Consider the following 10,294-nt stretch of genomic DNA (forward strand, 5'->3'; position numbering starts at 1 on the left):
AAGTTTTCAGCACTTTAATTGAGTCCTGGGAACATGGGGAAGGGCTAGTTCCAGTATAAGCATACACTGAATACATAAAGCAAAATCCAAATATGCCACTCTAAACTGAAAGGAGTTTATTCTGTTGTGTGCTTCAGTCTGACTAAAGTTGCTTCCAAAATGATTACAGTTAAACCAGAGCAATGGAATGGACAGGCAGCCTCGATGCCCGAGAGCCCCAGACTTGCTCCCCGTGCCCTGCATGCTCCCCCTGGTGCTCTGTCCTCTACTCACAGAGGGAAGGAATTATTCTTGGTTTAGGACCACATTGGATTAAATCTTCAGCTATTAATGAGTTACATAAAATGGCTGTGAGGGATGAACTAGATTCTCAGATAGTCTAAGCTGGCCAAGTCCCTTCAGTGGAGTCACTTGGCTTCACATGAGACAGAGCCCTCACCTGGGGCTCCCCACAAAAAGTTACAACACCCTGGCCACTGACAAAATGAAAATTGTCCCTTTGTGTTCAGACATGTAAAATAAACAATAGAAAATTACAACCCCCCCTGAGCTAATAACAACTGTCTCCATTTCCTTTAAAAACTGCACCTTATAAAACTTACAAGGTTAGGAAATGTCATCCAGGTGTCCATTTACTGCTGTGACAACAAATCTCTCAGGCTCTTCCTTTATTACTCCAGCAATTATTTTCTGACTTTTGCAGTAACACTTAAGGAAAAAAGCATTATGCTCCCAGCCCATAGTACCTAAATAGGAGTTATTGTATATTTTCATACTTTCTTTTAAAAACATCATAGTTATTTAAAGTTACTGCTCAAAAACTCACCTCCCTGTGTAGGACAGAAATCAAGGTAGATTTTGCTCCAGACTGTTTCTTCTGTCAGGCACCAAAAGACCAGTGAAGAGGATATGAAGTGAAAATCAGATGGGATGTTGTAATATTTTCACTGGGTCAGGAAATGAAGAAAAAGTTATTTCTGTTCTGAAACCACATTTCTTAGGTCCTGAAAAGTCTGCTGTGATAACAAATCTCTGCTCCCAACCGCCTCTTTTATTACTCCAGCAATGATTTGTTGACTTTTGCAATAACATTTAAGAAACAAATCATTACACTCCCAGCCAGTGGCACGTCACAGGGTCATATTCAGTTTTGTCCAGAGCAAAGTCCAGAACATGAAGTATTATAAAACACAAATTAGAAAGAAACAATTGAACTGAAGAGATCCCCTTGTTTCTGATTCAAAAGTGAGTGCATTACAGAACATCAGTTGTAATTTCCCCACAACAGCTCTCTAGCCTCTGATTGTAGTATGTAGCACTATAATGTAGAGATCTACACCAGTATCTTTCTTCCCTCCTGCAAGATATTTAGTCAAGTTCAAAAAATATTAATTATTGATTCCTGCTGAGAAAGAGTGAGATCAAGGAGTGAGTCACCCCAGGGAAGGACGATCTTGCATGAATGTCACTTTGGCCAGCCAGAGGTTAAGTCTTGAATTCTGTGAGTTTGCTCCAAAGGGACAAGATGGCTTGGGGAGCTTGCAGCTGTCTCCTGCAAGAGTGTGATCTTGAATGTTTTGGCAGTGGCTTCCAGCAGTTCAACTCCCTTACTGGATCTGATAGGGACAGAGATAAGAGGAAGTGGAGAGAGCATGAAGCTCCCAAGGCTGCTAAACACTGCAGCCTGCTCCTCCAGACAGTCTCCAAACAGGATGGAAATGTCCCTCTCTTCTGCTTACCTACATAATCTATTTATCCATCTTCACCTTCTTTCTGATAAATTGGTCTCCTCCTCTTGGTTTCCCCCATATAAATGCCCCAGACTTCAAGTTTCTCCCCAAAAAACTATGACAGCACCACTTAGCCAAACTGCTCCATATTTCAGGAGCTCCTCTCCTGCCTTGTCTTCTCCCTTTGCACCAGCACAAACCCTCTCACAGCCAAGCACCTGTGGCCGAGCACCCTCCTGCCATCCACCAGCCTCAGCCAGAATGTTTTGGTCTCCTTCTCTTATGGGCAGATCATATCCATGAAAATTGCTAGGCATGCACTGTATCTCACCAAATCCATGCTATATAGGTTCTAGCATTCACATAAGCCCTTGCATGGAGCTTTCTTTCTGAAACAGGGACTGTGCAGGACTTTCCAAGGATTTCCATTTCCTCCATCTTCTTTTATCTATTTCTGTGTTTATCAGTTTACTTTGACGTTTGTAATTATTCAGCACAAGTTGTTTATCAGCTTCTCTAGAGATGATTGTAAAGGGTCTGGAACACCATGCGAGGGCACCTCCTCTTTAACACTGAGTCACAAGAAGAGCCTGATTGAATAACCAGCATCCTGCATCCATGTCTGGTCAAAACTTTCCTAGGAAGATTTAGAAGAGGACCCTTAGGACTCAGAGCAGGAAAAGACTGTGATTGAGGAGTACAATGAAATGAGAGAAGCAGAGAGTGAAGACAGAACAGATTCAGGCTCACTAGGGCCATTCAGATAAAAAGAAATTTTGCTTTACAGTGGATGAGCGAAGATTTTTTTGCTGGGAGGTTGCTATGGCGACTTTTCAGCTCTCCCAAACCTCCTCATACTGTAATTACATCTCCAAGCCCAGGAGCTGGGAATCTTTGATTCTTTGGAGGAAGAATGTGGGTGGCTGACTCTTCAGGATGTTTGTCAACCAGACATTTTTATTCTAAAACAAAACAAAAAGTGCCTTTAACAGCTGCTTACAGTTTCTATGAACCCTTCTGGCCTCACTGGCTGCCATCCTCTGAGACCTTCTTGAATAATTTTTAACTAAGGGGCTCTCTTTTCAGAACACCTCCATCCTGCAAAGGTTATTTAGAGGATGTTTATCTCCCAGTTGGGCTGAGCTTTCTTTATACCACTGCACATTTCAATTTGGTCCCTGAACTAAAAAGTGCATAATGACATGAGTATTTTCGCATTTCCTAAGCTTTTGTTATTTAATTCAGTTGTCACTGACTGAGCACTGGAAGCACAGAGGCTGTGCAAATATTATCCATATTTTCTAGTCAACAGACTTACCCAATCCTGCACAGCTCCCCTGAGATAACACACCATTAAAAAAGAGTTAAAGCCCAAACTACATATCCTTTGAATCAGAAACAATCAGAACACTGTTGTTCAAAATAAACAGTATAAAATATTGAACAGCAAAGGGATCCAGTATTATGTTTCAACACACAATTGTAATTGGTTCTGTTCAAAACAGAAGCATCGGGTGCCTTGCACAGTCACACAGCACAGAGACCTGGCTGCACAGGACACTGGCTGAGCAGAGGGAGGGCTGGAACTGCCCTCCAGACACTGACCTGTAAATATCATCATAAAATCATGATAAAAATACCATTTACAGATCATAAATCCTAAAGCTGCAAATTTTATTGTAAAATATTACATTAGTTCACTAAATAAGGGCAGGAAAAGTTAGCAGGATGTTTATCTTTCTTTTAAAAACCTTGAAAGGTGAAAATATCAAGGAGTATTTTCTGAGACAACTGGAAACTAGCTCATACGAATTTCTAGGTTATAAATTGATTTCAATACAAACTTGACTTTTTTTCATTCCTTTTTCATTTCAAAGCTAGGAGAAAATCTTTTTGACCATGAGTTATTGAATCCTGTAGTGAGTATTTTAGAAAGCTGGGTAAAATCCACCTGAAGTTGTAGGCATTCAGAAAATACAACTTTAAGAATATAACCACACCTCCAGATTTACCCAGGTCCTTTGCTCCAGGCTGATTCTAGCATGACATATGTTTTGTTTTGTCAAAACATCCCAAGCAGGAATCAAAATATCCCAGCAGAGCTCCCTGGGCACAGGTTTTTGAATGTCTGTATGTTCAGCCCTCCCTGGGCTGAGTTGTCTGTGTTTGTATCCAGCTGTGCACTCGCTGAGATGCTACTACCACTCTGCTCCCCAGGTACTACAGCTGGAGCAGGGGCACAGTGTGCAGCTGCCTACACTCACCATCTCAGGAGCAGGACCTGTTCACTCTTAGCAGCCCTTAATTTTTTTCTCCATGACTGCAAAAGACACGGCTGTAAAAATTGGACCTGGACATCTGTTTTGCAGCTATTCTTAGTCTCACTCCACCTCTGGGATCCTCCCAGTTCCCCTGGTTTTGGGATCTCCAGCTGGTGTCCATGCACTGAACTCAGGGCTATTCCTCTCCCCCCAGCCAAGTGCCTTTCCAGATATTAGTGCCTGGGGCATGGCCACAGCACACTGCATCTTGTCTGAGGTTCCTGATGGCTCCCTGTCTGATGGAGTGGCTCAGTCCTGGCCTTTCCTGGCAAAAGTACTGTATTACCCCCAAGGATCAAGGCTCACCAACATTTCTCACAGCAAATTAAGCAGAGAACCTTCTGCATAACCCATGAATCTCTCAGCAGCAATTAACAGGTGGTTCATTGATCCAGCTACTGCTGTTACAACCACTGCCCATAATTGCTGGGATGGAAAGTGCTACTTCCATGGAACATACCTACCACTCACTGCCTTAATGGCCCCAGAGTGGCTGCAGTGTGGAGATGGACATAAACTGAAACATCAATCTCATAACTGATTTTATTGGTAGCATCACCTCTAGTGTCCTGGAATTATGGATTATGAAAATTTCTTGGAAGTAATTTGATGTTAAATGGCTTTGGAACAAGTCCTTTATGGATTGAGGGGTTAATATTGTATTAGACTCGTGTCGTGGAGCATTGATTAATGAAAGAGAAAAGAGAAGGAAAGCTGAGGTAGATACGAGGGGCTGTGGTGGGGGTTTTAAAGACTGAGAGATAGATTTGTGGGAAAACTTGTGCGAAATGAAAAGAGATTCTAAAATGGTCTGTTTAAATCTGGCTCTTCTCCACAATGTGGTACAATTACAGACACCTGGTCTGTTCTGAGAGAGCTCCCAGATGCACTGCTCTGCACGAGCAGATTTACCCCGATTCTGTCTGCAGCACAGGGCAAAGCAGAACTCCCAAGCACATCCAAAAGACTAATGTGAGTCTCCAGCAGGGGCTCTGATCAAATCCCTCCACCTCTGTCCCAGCACTGTTCACCACTGAAGTGCTTGACTGCATTTAGCTGCCCTTGATGTAGCCCAGCTTTGCCTCAGGCGCTTCTGCCCCTCCCCAGGAGAAGGGGATGCTCACAGACACACACACAGGTTGGGCTGGGGAGTGAACTGACAGGCACAGGGATTTGAGTTTGGTGATGTAGGGGGAATATTCCCCATTTCCCCTGACTTCTTCAGTTTTCCCCACTGGAATCTCAATCCCAGGTGTCTGCCTACTAGGAGACAAGTAGCAGCAGTGGCTCTTTCTGCTGCAGAAGAAACTTAGTTAAATACATCCCCAGACACTTTTTACCTGCAGAACTCTGTGAATTTTCACTTAGGCTTAAGAAGCATAAAGTGAGTCAGTAGAGCAAGAGTTCAGCCTAACTAGATTCCTGACTAGGTGAGCATAGCAAAAATATACAGCAAATAGCAGAAGGACCCATAGTCACATACTACCAGGATTATGCAGATAAGCCACCAACACAGTATTTCTTTTTTAAGGTATTTGTGACATATAGGAGGAAATATTTCTTATGGAATTTCATTTGTATCTTATTCTGAGCAAGTTCTTGTCCTTCCTTTGTCAGAGGCTTAATCATGTTACAACCAGGACAAGGCATTCAAGGTCTTCATTGGGTGACATTTGAAGGCCTTAATTTAATGACTCTATTAAAATTTGCTCATCATACAGTCCGAGCTGACCCCTGGCAAACTGATCCATGCAGATGTTCTCAAATCATGGGCAGATTTGGGACCACTGGATGTCACTGTTGCCCCACATAAGTGATGCTGATGGGCCTTCCCTGGGCTCACAGCAGGTGGCTCTGAGAGAAAACGGTGGCATTGAAGCAGCATAAAAAGCAGAAAGCTGCTTATTTTTTCAAACAGAGCGTTAAATAGAAAGAGTAGAATTGCAAGAAACGGGGAGTGAGTTTTGCTCAGGGCTCACTGCTGTTCCCCAAGGGTGACATAAGCTCTTCTCCTTGGGGTCTGCGGCAGCGCGGGCTCAGAGCTCAGCCAGACACTCACACACAGCCTGCAGGAGGAAACATGTGCCGAGCTGGCACATGCTGGAATGAGACACGGGTTGTGTCCCTGTCACCTCCGCATTACTGCTTAATGCATGAGCCTGAGGGGCTGAGCAGGCTGTTAAGCCCAGCTCACGGTGTGCTGTAATCCATCTGCAGAACAGGAGAGCTGAGCTGCAGCAGCAGGCACTCCCCCACCTCACCTCCAGCTCCTTTTTAAATATGCTCCTGTCCAGATCCTGGGCATATGTACCGTGGAGGAACAAAACCAGAAAAACAAATATAGCAGTAATACTGTCCAGTGGTTAAGAATTTTCACTGCCATTCTTCCACAAGACAGAAACACCTTCTGGAAGAGGAGTAAGAACCATAAGCTGCTCTCAGATATTCCTTAGATTTCCATTTAAAATCAATTGTGCCAGTGAGACAAGGGTCCCTCTTGCACAAGACCACCAAAATTACAAACCAGAGATCTGGTCCTGTGCCTTTAACTGTGCTACTCTTTAAATCCCCCTTCTTTGGTAAAATTTTTATGATATTCATGTAAAAACAGCGGAGTAATAGTTCATCTGAGCTGAACACCACTGTCCAGACAGGAGTTCAGAAAGAAAAGGACCTCCAGAATAGTCTGTAGAAGGAGCCCTTTTCACTGAGTCTGTTCCATCAACTGTGTAAACGGGCGCCTCTGATCAGTAGCATTCCCAAACAGGGGTCATGATGGGATCCCTAAATTTGCAGCTTCCCTCAATGCATATGAAATGGAGGAAAACTCTGATCTCAAGCTTCCTAATACATGCATCTACATTTAGAAGCTACTTGAAGACTGGAAACTTACTGTTCATAACTCAAGAATTTCTACATGGTTGTGATGATGCTCAGCAAAAATATGAAAGCTCCAGTTACTCCCAAGAGCCACCAAAACTGGGTGGTTCAGCAGTGAAAACAGGCTAAATATTTCAGTCAACTGTGGGCAAAAACAGATAAAAGCAAGAGGAAAAAATCTTGTTCCATAACAGCCCATGGATATATGGCTGCAGATGTGGAAGAGAGAACAGCATGTCAATGGCAGGATTTCCTCCATAGGCACTGCATCCAGCTGGGGAGTCAGAGCTGCCTGAACAATGTGAACTTCTCTGCCAGGAAAGTACCAATGACACAGAAACTCAAACAGAGAAATGTCATAGCCGAGATTTTTTCCACAGCCTGAATTCAGTGTGTCACATCATTGCTGCTTTTCTCATTCCCTGTGGCTGGGGAATTTCTTAAAGTGATAATAACATTTTCACTAGATACGAACAAAAACCCTGTAAAAGCTTTGCAGTTACATATAATAAGGTAACTAATAGCTCACGTAAGCAGATAAAAATTTTTACCTTCCACTAGACCTGGTTGTGCAGTCAGGGACCCAAACCACAGGGACTGTCACCAACCAACAGGACAGTGAACAGTCACGTCAGCCTCTGCCTCCCCTGGGACAGACAGCTGCTAAGATACTTTCTCTGGAACATGTCTTATAGGCTATGATTTACTACAAGATTTCATTTTATTAACATGCCATGCTGGGAGTCTTTTTACTTGATGACTTGTTTACCAGAGAGAAATGTATTTTGCCCTTTAATTATAGGTACTAGATGCGACTGGGAGGAAAGGTTTTTGTTTTCTCTCCTTTCCAGCTTGTTATCCACATGTATCTGGTGAGAAGGAAACACACTCCTGTAGAGGTAGAGCTTGGGAGATGGAAACACTGCCTTGTGGCCTGCCTTGAAGATGCTGGGGATTTTGGGGCACCTCTCATGCAGATCTTGTGCACCACATATGCAAACTCTGCCAGCAGATCCCAGTGACTCCCTATTTCACAAGCTGAAAAATGTGCCATGCTTATCCATCCCCACCAGAGAGTTCCTCCAGACTGAGGTTGCCCGTGGCCTTCAAAGGAAGAAAATGAAAGTGGGACCCCGTTGTAGGATGGATGGATGAAGGCCAGAGTGGTTGGATATTCTTCAGTTGTATCTCAACCCACTCTCACCACTGTGCTCAGGAGAGGGGCCCCAGGGGTGGTCACTGGGAGGGCTGATGTCCTGGCTGCCAGAGGGATTCCTTCCCCACCTGCAAAATCCAGACCATGGCCACAACAGTGCCCCCATCACCAGTGTCTGCTGAGGGTAGCAATGGGTTTGTCCTGTGGCTTCTGGCTCCTGCCCATGACTGTGGCTGTTTTATCTCTGTTGGCACAGGGCAAACCTCAGGCAATTCAGTGGTTTCATTCAGACATGTTTATTCTAAGTGCATCCTCATGCCATCCACACTCTGCTCAGAATATTTTGATCAGGAATTTCTCCTTTAACTCTTTTGATTCCTGTGTAAACAGCAGCTGCCTTTACTTAGCAACTGCCTGACTCATTTCCTCTCTGAGCAATCCTCTGGGTTCACTCTGCAGCACTTCCTCTTCACATTTTCTACATCTTCTGATATTTTGCCTTTTTTAGCTGAGGCAGGCTGTTAAAAATAGCAACAGGATTTCACTGTGAGTTTGTAAAATCAATACTACCACCCCAGAGATCTTTTCAAGCCCTTTCTCAGAATCATTCCATTTTCAGTTGTCTAATTACTGTTAAGTCTTGAGGCAAGAGAAAGATTGCATTTTAGTGGTCCTATAAAAAAAAAAAATCTTTATGAACATATAAACTTCTTCAATAAAATTCAGATTTTTGTTTTGAAGTACTACTGAAAAACTATTGACATTAACAATCTTACCAGAGTAAGAAAAACAGACTTATGGGACAAAAGCTTTTTGCTATCTTTCCATTTTCACCAGATGCTTGGAGGATATCAGAGAATCACAGAGGTTGGAATCATTGAGGCTGGAAAAGACCTCTAAGATCATTGAGTCCAACCATTAACCCAGCATTGCCATGTTCACCATTAAACTATGTCTCCAAGTGCCACATCCACCTATTTTTTTAGCAATTCCAGGGATGGTGACTCCACGACTGCCCTGGAATGTTTCAGTGCCTGACCACCCTTCCAGTGAAAACATTTTTCCTAATATCTGATCTCAAATCTATAGGCATGTATATAAATATTGTATATACTGGTTTTTGATATACTCTTCTACACTAGTTTGCATTAGTTATCACCTAGAACTGTCCTAGTATGAGTTTATTTTTTGCTGTAAAGAGACACCAAAATTCCAGCATGAGAAAGGCCAAACCCTGTAACTACTCAGTGGAACAATCTGTGCTGTGACAAGCAAGATCATTTAAGGGAGGGGGGGAGCCCTGGTTTTAGGTAAAGAAGGAGTTTGGAATTTACCAACTGCAGTAGCAGTGCTTTAAGGAAAAAATGTCCCTCTCTCAGTTCAGGGCAATGGCCTTGCTCAGATCATGGAGAATAAGGCTTAAATATGAGACTTCCCTACACATCCAACAAAATGTCCTTTCTGAAACGAAAAGAGTCACTCTTGACAGCTAGTGACATTTATGCCACTGCCATCCATGCTGGCAGAACCCAGCCTGTGCTGTTCCTGGGTCTAACCCGTCCTCTGGGAACACACAAGGAAGCCTCTCTGCCAGGAACATCCCATCCAGCCTGTCACTGCTATGGGCAGAAACAAGCTGTGGCCAAACGTGTGTCTGAAATTCCTGGGGCCCAGAAGGTGCTTAAATCTAAACCTTGATCTGACTCCTGCTGAAGGGATGTACCCTCAAAACGTCCCATCTCCTCTGCTCGTGGTGTTTGGGAGCTGGAGCGAGCTTTCAGTTGTGCTCTTCCAGCTCACTTCTAATTGAATTTTGCTTTAATGTTTGTACATGAGAAGGAGTGATAATTGAAGGGGAGGAGATGCTGCTCGAGTCAGAAGTGTGTAGGTTCAGCTGATTTACAGCAGGTGGTAACCAGGGCCTCACTGGATTGTTCCCACTGGGAAAAAAAAAAAAATCAGATATTTAACAATACTGAGCCTTGTTTGCTTGAACACAGAAGAGCACCATGACCTATTCACTGTTTCCAAACCAGGGTCATTACACCCAAGACAGTCTCTCCTTCTGTTATTTCAGGAGTTCATTAAATTACTCCTTTTCTCACTGACACACAAACCACCCAGCTTGCCTCAAATCCTCTACCATTTACCTTTGTAAGTACAAGCTTTGACATGCAGCCCATTGTTTTGGCTGGGAAACCAAAGAG

The sequence above is a fragment of the Chiroxiphia lanceolata genome, chromosome 14 (genome assembly GCF_009829145.1).
Source record: "Chiroxiphia lanceolata isolate bChiLan1 chromosome 14, bChiLan1.pri, whole genome shotgun sequence".
In the NCBI taxonomy this organism is placed as follows: domain Eukaryota; kingdom Metazoa; phylum Chordata; class Aves; order Passeriformes; family Pipridae; genus Chiroxiphia; species Chiroxiphia lanceolata.